Here is a 17,858-nt window from a genome sequence, read left to right as displayed (position 1 = left end):
GTAACATATCTGTTTGATAGTAACCCTGGATGATGAATGTGTGAACTATCTTGTCATCTTTTTGGGTAACCACATTGGAACATTCTAGTCTTTAAGGACATAAACTGGCAGAACAGGTTTCAGCAAAGTATGGAGTCATTGTTTTCAGGAAGGTGTACCCATGGTGATAGGAGAGACAGGAGGCAGACTAAGAGCAAAGTTAGCCACCTGAACTACTGTCCTACAAAGACAAACAGCATCTACACAAACAGCCACCTGAACTACTGTCCTACAAAGACAAACAGCATCTACACAAACAGCCACCTGAACTACTGTCCTACAAAGACAAACAGCATCTACACAAACAGCCACCTGGACTACTGTCCTACAAAGACAAACAGCATCTACACACACAGCCACCTGAACTACTGCCCTAGAAAAGACAAGGAGCAGTCTACACAAACAGCCACCTGAACTACTGCCCTAGAAAAGACAAGGAGCAGTCTACACAAACAGCCACCTGAACTACTGCCCTAGAAAAGACAAGGAGCAGTCTACACACACAGCCACCTGAACTACTGCCCTAGAAAAGACAAGGAGCAGTCTACACACACAGCCACCTGAACTACTGCCCTAGAAAAGACAAGGAGCAGTCTACACAAACAGCCACCTGAACTACTGCCCTACAAAGACAAGGAGCAGTCTACACAAACAGCCACCTGAACTACTGCCCTAGAAAAGACAAGGAGCAGTCTACACACACAGCCACCTGAACTACTGCCCTAGAAAAGACAAGGAGCAGTCTACACAAACAGCCACCTGAACTACTGCCCTAGAAAAGACAAGGAGCAGTCTACACAAACAGGCCACCTAAACTACTGCCCTAGAAAAGACAAGGAGCAGTCTACACAAACAGCCACCTGAACTACTGCCCTAGAAAAGACAAGGAGCAGTCTACACAAACAGCCACCTGAACTACTGCCCTAGAAAAGACAAGGAGCAGTCTACACACACAGCCATCTGAACTACTGCCCTAGAAAAGACAAGGAGCAGTCTACACAAACAGCCACCTGAACTACTGCCCTAGAAAAGACAAGGAGCAGTCTACACAAACAGCCACCTGAACTACTGCCCTAGAAAAGACAAGGAGCAGTCTACACAAACAGCCACCTGAACTACTGCCCTAGAAAAGACAAGGAGCAGTCTACACACACAGCCATCTGAACTACTGCCCTAGAAAAGACAAGGAGCAGTATACACAAACAGCCACCTGAACTACTGCCCTAGAAAAGACAAGGAGCAGTCTACACACACAGCCACCTGAACTACTGCCCTAGAAAAGACAAGGAGCAGTCTACACAAACAGCCACCTGAACTACTGCCCTAGAAAAGACAAGGAGCAGTCTACACAAACAGCCACCTGAACTACTGCCCTAGAAAAGACAAGGAGCAGTCTACACAAACAGCCACCTGAACTACTGCCCTAGAAAAGACAAGGAGCAGTCTACACACACAGTGAATCTGAGAAAAATGGTTTCAAGTTTGTTTTTTAGTCCATGCATATCAACCATGACCACTGATCTGACCTATGACCCCTAAAACACAAAAGAAAAGTGTAATATCTAGAAATCTGAATGTGTTTATCCAGCTTTCTTGTTGTTTTTCTGTTTGATGGAACTAGTTGAGAGTTCTGTGTTATTTCTTATTTTATGTACCTTTATGTACCTTTATTTAACCAGGTGGCCAGTTGAGAACAAGTTCTCATTTACAACTGCGACCTGGCCAAGATAAAGCAAAGCAGTGTGACACAAACAACACAGAGTTACACATGGGATAAATGTCACGTCCTGACCAGTAAAAGGGGTTATTTGTTATTGTAGTTTGGTCTGGGCGTGGCAGGGGGGGTGTTTGTTTTGTGTGTTTCGGGGTTTTGATGTATGTTCTATATTTTCTATTTCTATGTTTATTCTAGGTTTCTCTTTCTATGTTGTATTTTTTCAATGACCTCCAATTAGAGGCAGCTGGTGGTTGTTGTCTCTAATTGGAGGCCATATTTAGTGTGTTCGTTTTCACTTGTGTTTGTGGGTGGTTGTTTCCGGTTTAGTCTGTGCACCTTACTGGACTGTTATCGTCGTTATTTTGTTTGAGTGTGTTTACCTTCAATAAATATGAAGATGAGCAATATACCCGCTGCATATTGGTCCGATGATTTTTCCTCTTCAGACGATGAAGTTTATGACAATTAACAAACGTACAGTCAATAATACAATAGAAAAGTCTATATACAGTGTGTGCAAATGTAGTAAGATTAGGGAGGTAAGGCAATAAATAGGCCAGAGTGGAGAAATAATTACAATTTAGCAATTAAACACTGGAGTGATAGATGTGCAGAAGATGAATGTGCAAGTAGAGATACTGGGGTGCAAAGGATAACAAAAATAACAAAATGGGGATGAGGCAGTTGGTTGGGCAATTTACAGATGGGCTATGTACAGGTGCAATGATCGGTAAGCTGCTCTGACAGCTGATGCTTAAAGTTAGTGAGGGAGATGTGAGTCTCCAGCTTCAGTGATTTTTGCAGTTCGTTCCAGTCATTGGCAGCAGGGAACTGGAAGGAAAGGCGGCCAAAGGAGGAATTGGCTTTGGAGGTGACCAGTGAAATATACCTGCTGGAGCGCATGCTACGGGTGGGTGCTGCTATTGTGACCAGTGAGCTGAGATAAGGCGTGGCTTTACCTAGCAAAGGACCTGGAGCCAGTGGGTTTGGCGACGAATATGAAGCGAGGGCCAGCCAACGAGAGCATACAGGTCGCAGTGATGGGTAGTATATCGGGCTTTGGTGACAAAACGGATGGCACTGTGATAGACTACATCCAATTTTCTGAGTAGAGTGTTGGAGGATATTTTGTAAATGACATCACCGAAGTCAAGGATCGGTAGGATAGTCAGTTTTACAAGGGTATGTTTGGCAGCATGAGTGAAGGATGCTTTGTTGCAGAGTTGTATGGCATTGAAGGTCGTTTGGAGGTTTGTTAACACAGTGTCCAAAGAAGGGCCAGATGTATACAGAATGGTGTCGTCTGCGTAGAGGTGGATCAGAGACTCACCGGCAGCAAGAGCGACATCATTGATGTATATAGAGAAAAGAGTTGGCCCGAGAATTGAACCCTGTGGCACCCCCATAGAGACTGCCAGAGGTCCGGACAACAGGCCCTCCGATTTGACACACTGAACTCTATCTGAGAAGTAGTTGGTGAACCAGGCGAGGCAATCATTTGAGAAACCAAGGCTGTTGAGTCTGCTGATAAGAATACGGTGATTGACAGAGTCGAAAGCCTTGGCCAGGTCGATGAAGACGGCTGCACAGTATTTTCTTTTATCAATGGCGGTTATGATATCGTTGAGGACCTTGAGCGTGGCTGAGGTGCACCCATGGTCAGCTCTGAAACCAGATTGCATAGCGGAGAAGGTACGGTGGGATTCGAGATGGTCGGTGATCTGTTTATTAACTTGGCTTTCGAAGACTTTAGAAAGGCAGGGCAGGATAGATATAGGTCTTTAACAGTTAGGGTCTAGAGTGTCACCCCCTTTGAAGAGGGGGATGACCGCGGCAGCTTTCCAGTCTTTAGCGATCTCAGACGATACGAAAGAGAGGTTGAACAGGCTAGTTATGTAGTTGTGTTTTCATGTTTTGAATGTTGTATTGCAGTAGGCCTAACCCTCACCAATTATTCTGGTGATGGAGAGAGACACCAGACAAGACACAGAGACAGCAACAGAAGAATAGGATATGATGGAGAGACACCAGACAAGACACAGAGACAGCAACAGAAGAATAGGATATGTGTGAGAGAGAGAGAGAGAGAGAGAGAGAGAGAGAGAGAGAGAGAGAGAGAGAGAGAGAGAGAGAGAGAGAGAGAGAGAGAGAGAGACTTTAATCAGTTTGGCTCATTGGACAGGTCAGAGTCTATGTTTGAAGTTGTTGAGTCATTTTTGGCAATACACTGGTGTTGTATTCATGGTTTTAGCAGTTGAAATTCCGTCCCGGACCCCCCTACTGGCTATGAGCTAAGCCACCAATGTCTTCACATCCTAGGGGAGAGAGGAGCTGCTACCCCTGGGGAGAGAGGAGCTGCTACCCCTGGGGAGAGAGGAGCTGCTACCCCTGGGGAGATAGGAGCTGCTACCCCTGGGGAGAGTGGAGCTGCTACCCCTGGGGAGAGAGAGGAGCTGCTACCCCTGGGGTGAGAAGAACTGCAACCAGCAGAGACTGCGACCATGCTCGGGAAGAGCTTAGTGATTGGTGATTGTTGGGGCATGATTGGCAGGAGCTTCAGTAATGAAGACTGCTGCACTTGCTGATGTTTCACAATATGCCACGGCCGTCTCAGTCACCAGGTCTCAACACAATAGAACACCACCATCCCTCCAATAGACTTCCAGACAGCTGTAGAATGTTTGCCAAGGCACATTGTAAGAGCTGTAAAGAGAGAGGGACTCGGAGAGAGAACAGGTAGAACCTGATATGTAAATGAGCAGAGCAAACGAAAGTAACTTTCAACGACCGAATGATCATTCAGACTGTTTCTATTGAGAGATAAAAGGTAAGACGACGATTGTTGTGTGTATTAATATAGTTGATATTGTTATGTGTATTAATATAGTTGGTGATATTGTTATGTGTATTCATATAGTTGATGATATTTTTGGTGGACAGTGTGATAATAGTCCTACTCTCCTTAAAATGTTTTGGATATAAATTAGATGCGTGGGGTGAATTCGTTCTGTGCCCATCTGTGTGCCCCAGGGTGATCGCTCCTACACTATCTACAATCTAAAAGGGTTCTTTGGCTGTCCCCATAGGAGAACCCTTTGTAGAACCCTTTTAGGTACTAGGTAGAACACTTTTGGGTTCCGTGGAGAACCCTTTCCACAGAGGGTTCTACATGGAAGCCAGAAGGGTTCTACCTGGAACCCAAAAGCGTTCTCCTATGGGGACAGTCGGAGGACCCGTTTGGAACCCTTTATTCTAAGAGTGTACTGTATCATAGGTCTATAGACTTGTCTTCTCAAAACAGGCTTAAAACACAACAAGCAGCAAACAAACATGTTCTCTTTATAATCTACAGTTAACTCCTTTCACTCAGGAAGGTATGTTGTGTGAAAGAGAGACTAATAAATATTGTTCGAGAGACTAACAACAACTTACACTTCCTCAAAACAGTTTGTGTGTATTCATTAGTGCCCACCGTAGCAAAACGTTTGGCAACAGAAACCGTTTAGGTCACATTGTACAGCGTTTAGAGTAAACGGTTTATGTTTTATTTAACATCTTAAAACTGTTGGCTGTGGAGTAAACTAATGAATACAACCCAGGTTGTTGCCTACGACTCGGCATGTTGATACCTGCCTCTTGCTGAAACCTGAACGTAGCCTGAGGGGTATACTATGATACAGGCTTGATATACTGGTTTTCTAAAGCTAGCCAGCTTCAGTTAACTTCACATTCCAGCTCAGGCCTCACCCATCAGAATATACAGAACAGAACAGAAAAAAATCTCAATGAAGTTTCAAGGTGAGAATCCTGCCAGGGATTATTGTAAAGTGTGTAGATAAATTAAATGTAATGTTAGTATAGTGAATGACAGTAAAACACTCCTAACAGTCTACTACTACTGAGACAGGTTGGTGTAATGTTAGCATAGTGAATGACAGTAAAACACTCCTAACAGTCTACTACTACTGAGACAGGTTGGTGTAATGTTAGTATAGTGAATGACAGTAAAACTCTCCTAACAGTCTACTACTACTGAGACAGGTTGGTGTAATGTTAGTATAGTGAATGACAGTAAAACACTCCTAAGAGTCTACTACTACTGAGACAGGTTGGTGTAATGTTAGTATAGTGAATGACAGTAAAACACTCCTAACAGTCTACTACTACTGAGACAGAAAACTCAAGTCTGAAATTTCTAAGTGGAAATTACAAGCTTCAGAAGCCTTTTTAAACCTCAAATACACTACAAGTTTTACATTTCCTGCATTGCTGGAAAGTTCTTCTGCAGTGGGGGGTGATCAAATTAAGATCCTACATCTGTACACATAATTGTACATGGGGATATGTATGGGGGTCTATAACATCCAATCACAGAGGTTTACATCAGCTGACAGTTGCAATGTTATTGCTAATAACTCAAACTGCCCTTTTCAGATAAAGACATAAACTCTGTACAGATGTAGGATCTTAATTTGATCACCCTGTTGCAGAAAAACTAAACTTGTAGTGTATTTGAGTGTAATTAAACTTTAGAAAAGGTTTCTGAAGATGATAAATTCCACTTTTCCATTTTAAAACTGTTCATTAATTATAATCCACACAATAATTCAAATGTCCTGTTTCTGCAGGATTATTGTCCTGGTGTAGCAAACTGGCTCAAATTAAGATCCAACATCTGCAGCAATATACCCCTCTCTAATGTTTATGGCTCTATTGAGATTCACTTTTGACCATTTGACATCTTGTATTTACTGTTGTTTAGGCTGGTTGAATGAGTTGCCTGTGAAAGCTACTTCATCTGCAAGAAAACAGGCGGCTGCACCAGTGACTGTCAGAAGTTTTGTGATTTCCTCATATGAACGTGAAAGTAAGTGTGTTGTCTACGCAGTTACAAAAATGGCTGTTGAAACTGTGGCACATATTTCTCTGTGACATTGAATAAATGTGTTGGTATGTAGGAAAGACGGGCAGACTCTCGTACTGTTGGTCTAGACTACCTACAAACTATTATAAGGCTATGATCACTTATCATGCTGACAAACCTGATGGTCTCTGTGAACTGATCTGAACAGGTTTAGACTGGTCATCTATGATATGTAGGCTATAGCCGAGGTATAGACCTTGATCTGCATATCACTAACAAACTGCTATTATATATTATAACCTAGTCTACTTTACATAATATAACATCTCTCACTTGATGCAAAAAAAAAAACTTCCAGAATGGATCAACAATTTCCTCCTCGGATCAATCATGTCCGTTTTAGCCCTTCTGTCTACATTCTCAGATACGTTTAGAAAAGAACAGATTGAAAGACAATAAATAGCCTACTGTTAGTGAATACAAATACGTGTGAGACATGGCCTTGTGTTGCTGTACTGTCTATAACTACCTTAACAAACAGTGACTTATTATTATTATTATTATTATTATTATTGTTATTGTTGTTGTTCTGTCTATAACTACCTTAACAAACAGTGACTTATTATTATTATTATTATTGTTGTTATTGTTGCTGTACTGTCTATAACTACCTTAACAAACAGTGAATTATTATTATTATTATTATTATTATTGTTATTGTTATTGTTGCTGTACTGTCTATAACTACCTTAACAAACAGAGACTAATTATTATTATTATTATTATTATTATTATTATTATTATTATTATTATTGTTGTTGTTCTGTCTATAACTACCTTAACAAACAGTAACTTATTATTATTATTATTATTGTTATTATTAATATTATTATTATTATTGTTGCTGTACTGTCTATAACTACCTTAACAAACAGTGACTTAATATTATTATTATTATTATTATTGTTATTGTTGTTGTTCTGTCTATAACTACCTTAACAAACAGTGACTTATTATTATTATTATTATTATTATTATTGTTGCTGTACTGTCTATAACTACCTTAACAAACAGTGACTTATTATTATTATTATTATTATTATTATTGTTGCTGTACTGTCTATAACTACCTTAACAAACAGTAACTTATTATTATTATTATTATTGTTATTATTAATATTATTATTATTATTGTTGCTGTACTGTCTATAACTACCTTAACAAACAGTAACTTATTATTATTGTTATTATTGTTATTATTATTATTATTATTATTATTGTTGCTGTACTGTCTATAACTACCTTAACAAACAGTAACTTATTATTATTGTTATTATTGTTATTATTATTATTATTATTATTATTGTTGTTGTTCTGTCTATAACTACCTTAACAAACAGTGACTTATTATTATTATTGACAGTTACCATGGAGATGAAATGTCACAACTACATGTTCATGTGATGCTTTAAATCACCTGACTGTTTCCATGTGTCTGTTAGTAAATGTTTCATAAGAGATAAGAGATAATTAATAAATTACAACAATTGACATTAAAGAATGACTGTGTTAACCACAACCAACATGCTGGATCTCTGTTTAGTTGTCACTGTGTTAACCACAACCAACATGCTGGATCTCTGTTTAGTTGTCACTGTGTTAACCACAACCAACATGCTGGATCTCTGTTTAGTTGTTACTGTGTTAACCACAACCAACATGTTGGATCTCTGTTTAGGGGTCAGTGCTCTAAAATGAGTCTCTCTGGGGAGAGAGAGGAGGGACCTGCCTCTAAAATGAGACTCTCTGGGGAGAGAGAGGAGGGGGGCCCCGCCTCTAAAATGAGTCTCTCTGGGGAGAGAGAGGAGGGGGGCCCTGCCTCTAAAATGAGTCTCTCTGGGGAGAGAGAGGAGGGGGGTCCTGCCTCTAAAATGAGTCTCTCTGGGGAGAGAGAGGAGGGGGGCCCTGCCTCCAAAATGCATCTCTCTGGGGGACATGACACCAAAGCTAAGAGGTAAGATGACAATTTTATGAATACTTGATTTAGTTTATTTCCTAAATAAATAGCTATCTTAAGGTGAATGCACTTACTGTAAATCTCTCTGGATAAGAGCATCTGCTAAATCAGGGGTTCTCAATCCGGGGTCTGCGGAGGTACTGCAGGGGTTCTGCAGGAAGCGTGGGGAGTGGTGGTGTATCCAGGGAGAAAACTAAACTAATATTCTGAAATGTCATTGTGGTCTTATGTTCCCATCTATTGGAATTATTTAGCAACTGCAGTAGTGCTGAAAAAATGTGTTATTCCTTACTAAAGTAGTAATTACTGAGAATTACTAGTTAATTGTATCACTTACAATCATAAAATAACAACTTATACCATAACAAACAATTAAACTGACATAAACCAAAATCACTATATATGTAGTTATTTAGTTAATTACCAAATTGAGCCGGTCGGTCACATTTGAGAGTGAGGGAGATATATAGCATTTTGCATAAAAAAACATGATTTTTGTCTCTCTGAAATGAAACCATCAAGTGATAGATTTTAAACAAATCCTTGTCTGTGAGAGATGTAATAATTAATACATAATTTCTTTAAACAATAAAAGCTCATTTCTGTAAAGTGATATGTTGCGTTTTGGAACTCTTCTTATGTTTCCCATCTGAGATCAGAGTAGATGAGAGATGTAATGTTTGTCTCTGTTGTGTTGAAGTCCAATCAAGCAGGAGAGACCAGCCTCCCCTGTACCCAGCTGTGTGTCCATGAAGAGTGACAAGTCTATGGGTGAACCTATATACTTTAGAGAGGGAGACTTTTCTACTGAACAAAGGTAAGAAGAACTCATGGGTCATGGTCAGTGAGTTAAACAACACTGTCTCTAGTCATTTCTCCTCTCCCATTTTCCCATTTATTTTTTCAATTTTCATAGTCCTTAAACAATATTAAACAAACACAACATTCCCTCCCTGTGTGTGTGTGTGTGTGTGTGTGTGTGTGTGTGTGTGTGTGTGTGTGTGTGTGTGTGTGTGTGTGTGTGTGTGTGTGTGTGCGCTCTCCCTGGATGAGGACATGTAATCTCTATCCTGATTGCCTAGTCACTTTTACCCCTACTTACATGTACATATTACCTCAATTATAGCCTCATTATTACCTCAACTACCTGGTACCCCTGCACATTGACTCAGTACTGGTACTCCGTATAGCCTGATCTCTGAGAGTGAGACAGAAATATACTATTACTGTGTTAAACCTAGCAGTACTACTGATTTCTCTGAGAGTGAGGCAGATATATATTATTACTGTGTTAAACCTAGCAGTACTACTGATTTCTCTGAGAGTGAGGCAGATATATATTATTACTGTATTAAACCTAGCAGTACTACTGATTTCTCTGAGAGGCAGATATATATTATTACTGTATTAAACCTAGCAGTACTACTGATTTCTCTGAGAGGCAGATATATATTATTACTGTATTAAACCTAGCAGTACTACTGATTTCTCTGTGAGGCAGATATATATTATTACTGTGTTAAACCTGGCAGTACTACTGATTTCTCTGAGAGTGAGGCAGATATATAGCATTTAGCAAAAAAACATTATTTCTCTCTCTGAAATGAAACCATCAAGTGATAGATTTTAAACAAATACATGTCTGTCACTGAACAACGCCATGCCATGATTAGATAGTGAAAAAACACACCAATCTCTTCCATAATTTCTTTAAACCATAAAAGGAAAATTTCCGAACATTTCTGTAAAATGATATGTTGCATGTTGGAACTCTTCTTATGTTTCCCATCTGAGATCAGAGTAGATGAGAGATGTAATGTTTGTCTCTGTTGTGTTGAAGACCAATCAAGCAGGAGAGACCAGCCTCCCCTGTACCCAGCTGTGTGTCCATGAAGAGTGACCAGTCTATGAATCGTCCTATAATGTTTAGAGAGGGAGACTTTTCTACTGAACAAAGGTAAGAAGAACTCATGGGTCATGGTCAGTGAGTTAAACAACACTGTCTCTAGTCATTTCTCCTCTCCCATTTTCCCATTTATTTTGGTTGTTTTCATAATCCATAGGCTAATCCTTTAGTCCATTTTCATAGTCCTAAAACAATATTAAACAAACACAACGTTCCCTCCACGTGTGTGTGTGTGTGTGTGTGTGTGTGTGTGTGTGTGTGTGTGTGTGTGTGTGTGTGTGTGTGTGGTGTGTGTGTGTGTGTGTGTGTGTGTGTGTGTGTGTGTGTGTGTGTGTGTGTGTGTGTGTGTGTGTGTGTGTGTGTGTGTACTCCCTGGATGAGGAGATGTAATCTCATGTTTTGTCCACAGAAACCAACAGGAGAGATCAGAGTCAGAGATTCTCAGTGGTCAGTCTTCCCAGAGTCATCAAACAGACCTGGACTCCATATTCAGTGTATGTGGTCCTGTTATGTACATTTGTTTTTGTTTACCTCAAGTAAAGTTGATCTGTCAATCATTCATTAATGTGTTAATGAGAAAGCATTTCTTCTCTTGCTTAACTTATTTACTTGATTTATTTTAGTTGCTTGAAGAGAAAATGATGACATTTGTGAAGAACGAGCTGAAGATGTTCAAGAGGATTCTTAGTCCAGAACTCCCAGAAGGCTTTGAGAGTCAGAAGCAGGAAGAGGAAGTGGTGGATGCTGAAGATGAGAAGCAGGAGAGCAGTGCCAGAGAGGGGGCTCTGAAGATCACACTGCACGTCCTGAGGAAAATGAACCAGAAGGAGCTTGCTGACACACTGGAGAAATGTAAGATCTGTCTGCCTCATGTTGAATGCTGTTTTATAACATTTAAAAGCTGTAGCTAAAGTACAGCTAAAATAGCTGTGTAACTCAATGATATTGTAGCAGCCTTAACACAACACCTAGTGGCCTCATCAAGTAGCAGAAGGGATGTGTTGTGGTGATTAATTTAGAGAGACAGAGAGAGACAACATGAATAATACCATCAATAATACCAATAATAATATAATCAGTCACACCAGTCTGTAATGCATTATGAAAACATTTACACATTTATACATTCAGTTATGAGAATAAATGATTATAATTTAAAATGTTATAACAGTCCTACAATACTGTAGTTATTAAAACAGACGTAATATTAATATCCTCTGTGTTATTTCTAGATTCAGATGAGCTTGCTGTGATTTGCCAACGTGAACTCAAATCTAATCTAAAGAAGAAGTTTCAATGTGTATTTGAGGGGATCGCTAAACAAGGAAACCCAACACTTCTCAATAAGATCTACACAGAGCTCTACATCACAGAGGGAGGAACAGGAGAGGTCAATAATGAACATGAGCTGAGACAGATTGAGACAACAACCAGGAAACAAGCAAGACCAGAGACTGCAATCAAATGTAACGACATCTTCAAACCCTTAACTGGACAAGACAAACTTATCAGAACTGTGCTGACAAAGGGAGTCGCTGGCATTGGAAAAACAGTCTCTGTGCAGAAGTTCATTCTGGACTGGGCTGAAGGAAAAGCAAATCAGGATGTCCAATTTGTATTTTCATTCCCTTTCCGGGAGCTGAATTTGATGAAAGGGGAAAATACTTTCATTGAACTTCTCAATAACTTCTCAATGGAAACCAAACAATCAACAATCTCCAACTTCGACAAGTACAAAGTTCTGTTCATCTTTGATGGTCTGGATGAGTGCCGACTGCCCCTAGACTTCCAGAAGAACAAGATCTGTTGGGACGTCACAGAGTCAACCTCAGTGGATGTTCTGCTGACAAATCTCATCAAGGGAAATCTGCTTCCCTCTGCTCTCCTCTGGATAACTACCCGACCTGCAGCAGCCAATAAGATCCCTTCAGAGTGTGTTGACCAGGTGACAGAGGTACGAGGGTTCAATGATCCACAGAAGGAAGAGTACTTCAGGAAGAGATTCAGTGATGAGGTCCTGGCCAGCAGAATCATCTCACACATAAAGACATCAAGGAGCCTCCACATCATGTGCCACATTCCAGTCTTCTGTTGGATTTCTGCAACAGTCCTTGAACACATGCTGGAACATAAGAGAGAAGAGATGCCCAAGACTCTGACTGAGATGTACACACACCTTGTGGTGTTTCATACCAAACAGAAGAATGAAAAGTATCTTGGGAAAGAATTGACAGGTCCACACTTGAATAATGAGAGCATTCTGTCACTGGGAAAACTGGCTTTTCAACAGCTTGTGAATGGCAATCTGATTTTCTATGAAGAAGACCTGAAAGAGTCTGGCATTGATGTCAGTGAAGCCTCAGTGTACTCAGGATTGTGCACACAGCTCTTTAAAGAGGAATGTGGGCTGTACCAGGACAAGGTGTACTGCTTTGTTCATCTGAGCATTCAGGAGTTTCTGGCTGCTGTATATGTGTTCCTCTCATTCATCAACAACAATGAGAATCTAATGGATAAACTGCAAACAAAGTCCAGGAACTTTTCTGTGAATATCCAATAAATGCGTAAAGTTCCTGTCTACAAGAGTGCTGTGGATAAAGCCTTACAAAGTGAAAAAGGAAACCTGGACCTGTTCCTCCGCTTCCTTCTGGGCCTCTCACTGGAGTCCAATCAGAAGCACTTACGTGGTCTACTGACAAAGACAAGAAGCAGCTCACAGAGCCATGAAGAAACAGTCAAGTACATCAAGAAGAAAATCAGGGAGAATCCTTCTCCAGAGAGGTGCATCAATCTGTTCCACTGTCTGAATGAACTGAATGACCATTCTCTAGTGGAGGAGGTCCAAAGCTACCTGAGATCAGGAAGTCTCTCTAGAGCCAAACTGTCACCTGCACAGTGGTCAGCTCTGGTCTTTGTGTTGCTGACTTCAGAAAAGGAGCTGGATGTGTTTGACCTGAAGAAATACTCCAGATCAGAGGAAGGTCTTCTGAGGCTGCTGCCAGTGGTCAAAGCCTCCAGAGCTGCTCTGTGAGTAAATAAAATGACATAAGAAAATATGTATATAATATTATATTGAATAACATATTGAATAAATTCATTGATTTTCAAATTAGTATAACATTATGACCATACAATTCTAGGAGACAGAAGATTAATTTATATGCTGTTTGAGAGAATAAACAAATGAATCTGTCATTGTCCTTCTACACTACTGGTGTTAAATTAACAGTGTGTTTGTGAAGTCATGATGATCTCTTTGCAGGCTGTCAGGCTGTCTAGTCACAGAGGAAGGCTGTGCTTCTCTGGTCTCAGCTCTGGAGTCAAACCCCTCACACCTGAGAGAGCTGGATCTGAGTAACAATGACCTGAAGGATTCAGGAGTGAAGCTGCTCTCTGCTGGACTGGGGAATCCCCACTGTAAACTGGAGACTCTGAGGTCAGTATTCCTGTAGTTGGTCAACAAGTGATAACTGTTCACCAGATCCACATGTATTATCAGATATGAAAGCACTTTCTGTATGTTCTCCCATTTGAAAAAGTCATAATTTTTCAGACATATTCACTTATATTAAATTAATGTAGTAATTTAGTTTAGTATTTAGTCCCATATTCCATGCTTGCAGTGATTACATCAAGCTTGTGATTCTACAAACTTGTTGAATTCATTTGCAGTTTGTCTTGGTTGTGTTTTAGATAATGTTTTTCCTAATAGAAACTGAATGGTGAATAATGTCCTGTCATTTTGGAGTCACTTCACTTGTATTGTCAGTAAGAATAGAAGATGTTTCTGAACACTTCTATATTCATGTGGATGCTACCATGATTATGAATAATCAGGAATTAATCGTGAATAATGAGGAATGAGGCTCTGTTATTGGTGATGGTGAGAGGTTAGCCTGTTTTGTTGTAGTCTCTGTTATTGGTAATGCTGAGAGGTTAGCATGTTTTGTTGTAGCCTCTGTTATTGGTAATGGTGAGAGGTTAGCATGTTTTGTTGTATCCTCTGTTATTGGTAATGGTGAGAGGTTAGCATGTTTTGTTGTAGCCTCTGTTATTGGTAATGGTGAGAGGTTAGCATGTTTTGTTGTATCCTCTGTTATTGGTAATGGTGAGAGGTTAGCATGTTTTGTTGTAGCCTCTGTTATTGGTAATGGTGAGAGGTTAGCATGTTTTGTTGTAGCCTCTGTTATTGGTAATGGTGAGAGGTTAGCATGTTTTGTTGTAGCCTCTGTTATTGGTAATGGTGAGAGGTTAGCATGTTTTGTTGTAGCCTCTGTTATTGGTAATGGTGAGGTTAGCAGGTTTTGTTGTAACCTCTCTTATTGGTAATGGTAAGAGGTTAGCAGGTTTTGTTGTGGCCTCTGTAACTTTCTCACTCACTAAACTTTTGACTACTTTAATACTCTATAAGTAAATTGGTCAGAATATTTATGACTTCTTCAAATAGGGGGACTACAGTTGTGTCCATAAGTTTTGAGAATGACACAAATATTAATTTCCACAAAGTCTGCTGCTTCAGTGTCTTTAGATATTTTTGTCAGATGTCACTATGGAATACTGAAGTATAATTACAAGCATTTCATAAGTGTCAAAGGCTTTTATTGACAATTACATGAAGTTGATGCAAAGAGTCAATATTTGCAGTGTTGACCCTTCTTTTTCAAGACTCTGCAATCCACCCTGGCATGCTGTCAATTAACTTCTGGGCCACATCCTGACTGATGGCAGCCCATTCTTGCATAATCAATGCTTGGAGTTGAGGATTGACCACAAGTTCTCAATTGGATTAAGGTCTAGGGAGTTTCCTGGCCATGGACCCAAAATATCGATGCTTTGTTCCCCGAGCCACTTAGTTATCACTTTTGCCTTATGGCAAGGTGCTCCATCATGCTGGAAAAGGCATTGTTCGTCACCAAACTGTTCCTGGATGGTTGGGAGAACTTGCTCTCGGAGGATGTGTTGGTACCATTCTTTATTCATGGCTGTGTTCTTAGGAAAAATTGTGAGTGAGCCCTCTTCCTTGGCTGAGAAGCAACCCCACACATGAATGGTCTCAGGATGCTTTACTGTTGGCATGACACAGGACTGATGGTAGCGCTCACCTTGTCTTCTCCGGACAAGCTTTTTTCCGGATGCCCCAAACAATCGGAAAGGGGATACATCAGAGAAAATGACTTTACCCCAGTCCTCAGCAGTCCAATCCCTTTACCTTTTGCAGAATATCAGTCTGTCCCTGATGTTTTTCCTGGAGAGAAGTAGCTTCTTTGCTGCCCTTCTTGACACCAGGCCATCCTCCAAAAGTCTTCACCTCACTGTGTGTGCAGATGCACTCACACCTGCCTGCTGCCATTCCTGAGAAAGCTCTGTACTAGTGGTGCCCCGATCCAGCAGCTGAATCAACTTTAGGAGATGGTCCTGGCGCTTGCTGGACTTTCTTGGGCGCCCTGAAGCATTCTTCACAACAATTGAACCGCTCTCCTTGAAGTTCTTGATGATCCGATAAATGGTTGATTTAGGTGCATCTTACTGGCAGCAATATCCTTGCCTGTGAAGCCCTTTTTGTGCAAAGCAATGATGACAGCACGTGTTTCCTTGCAGGTAACCATGTTGACAGAGGAAGAACAATGATTCCATACACCACCCTCCTTTTGAAGCTTCCAGTCTGTTATTCGAACTCAATCAGCATGACAGAGTGATCTCCAGCCTTGTCCTCGTCAACACTCACACCTGTGTTAACGAGAGAATCACTGATATGATGTCAGTTGGTACTTTTGTGGCAGGGCTGAAATGCAGTGGAAATGTTTTTTGGGGGATTCAGTTAATTTGCATGGCAAAGAGGGACTTTGCAATTAATTGCAATTCATCTGATCACTCTTCATAACATTCTGGAGTATATGCAAATTGCCATCATACAAACTGAGGCAGCAACTTTGTGAAAATTAATATTTGTGTCATTCTCAAAATTTTTGGCCACGACAGTAGATACATAAAGTGCTTAATTTCAAAACGTGAAACAGACATGTATGAAAATACCCTCAAATAAAAGGTGACATTATATACTGTCACCTCATATAAAACATTTGATATCAAATCTAAAATGTTGGAGTATAAAGCCACATTTATAATGTCAGCTTCACTGTCAAAATAGATATGATGTGGACTGTATACTCAATACAATCTAAATCTGATACCTCACTGTCTGTCTTTTGACTGATACTGCTTTTAAACTGGTCTGGTCAGTCTACTCAAATATTTGTACTATATATGTTTCTATCTGCAGGCAATACTTGATAATTTGCCATTTCTAATAACGATACAATAATTTATGAATAGATATGGCAGGTTTCAGGACACTGATATATCTGAACACGTACAAAAAAATATACTGCCACTATTTTCACCACCAAAGAACAGCAGTGTGATTTTAATATGATTTGACTCTTTTCAGGCTGTCAGGCTGTCTAGTCACAGAGGAAGGCTGTGCTTCTCTGGTCTCAGCTCTGAGGTCAAACCCCTCACACCTGAGAGAGCTGGACCTGAGCTACAATCACCCAGGAGACTCAGGAGTCAGACTGCTCTGTGTGTGTGTGTGTGTGTGTGTGTGTGTGTGTGTGTGTGTGTGTGTGTGTGTGTGTGTGTGTGTGTGTGTGTGTGTGTGTGTGTGTGTGTGTGTGTGTGTGTGTGTGTGTGTGTGTGTGTGTGAGAGTTCAGGTGTATCCCTCAATGACTGTCTGTTTTTCTGCTTACCGCTACAGTGTGGAACATGGTGGAGAGAACACAATGAAACCTGGACTTAGAAAATGTGAGTGTTGACTGCTGTGAAGAATATGACTAAGAATAAGTCTTAATTCAAGTTAAGTCAAAGTCAAAGACCACCATCATTACTGACTTGGTCATATTAAATATCATCTGTAGTTCTACAGAAGCAGAAATCAGGGACACCAAAACTTAGAAAGAGTTGCTTTGAGTGTGTTTCTCTCTCTCTCTGTGTGTGTGTGTGTGTGTGTGTGTGTGGCGTGTTTGTGTTACATTAGAAAATGTGTTTTTGTGTTCATGCATGCATACAGGTATGTGTATGAAGGTGTATTAGTGTCCAGTGTGCGTGTGTGTGTAATTAATGGGAATAAGTGTGTTTTATACAGTATAACATATGATCATTCAACAAGTCTCAAGTCACCTTAACTTCTCCTTTTGATACCTAGAAACATCTACATTAAATGAATTAGTGAAAAGTGAGTTAACATTCTAATGTGAATAATGATGATTTCTAATATTGTGTCTGGTTTCATCCATCAGATGTCTGTGATCTCACACT

The 17,858-nt window shown here is 40.3% G+C and overlaps 1 long non-coding RNA gene across 1 annotated transcript; it reads left to right on the top strand.

Moving 5' to 3' along the window:
* The first annotated feature begins 6,516 nt into the window (after positions 1-6,516).
* Positions 6,517-9,454, top strand: LOC145876189 (uncharacterized). The gene is made up of 3 exons (XR_014391455.1): positions 6,517-6,623; positions 8,359-8,634; positions 9,338-9,454. It is a non-coding gene; the product is annotated as an uncharacterized LOC145876189 (long non-coding RNA).
* Positions 9,455-17,858: the final 8,404 nt, after the last annotated feature.

This window comes from Salmo salar, unplaced genomic scaffold, assembly GCF_965601325.2.
Source record: "Salmo salar unplaced genomic scaffold, fSalSal1 ptg000472l, whole genome shotgun sequence".
Taxonomy (NCBI): Eukaryota; Metazoa; Chordata; class Actinopteri; order Salmoniformes; family Salmonidae; genus Salmo; species Salmo salar.
Note: the sequence above shows the minus strand (reverse complement) of the source record. Positions and strands in the feature narration are given on the sequence as shown.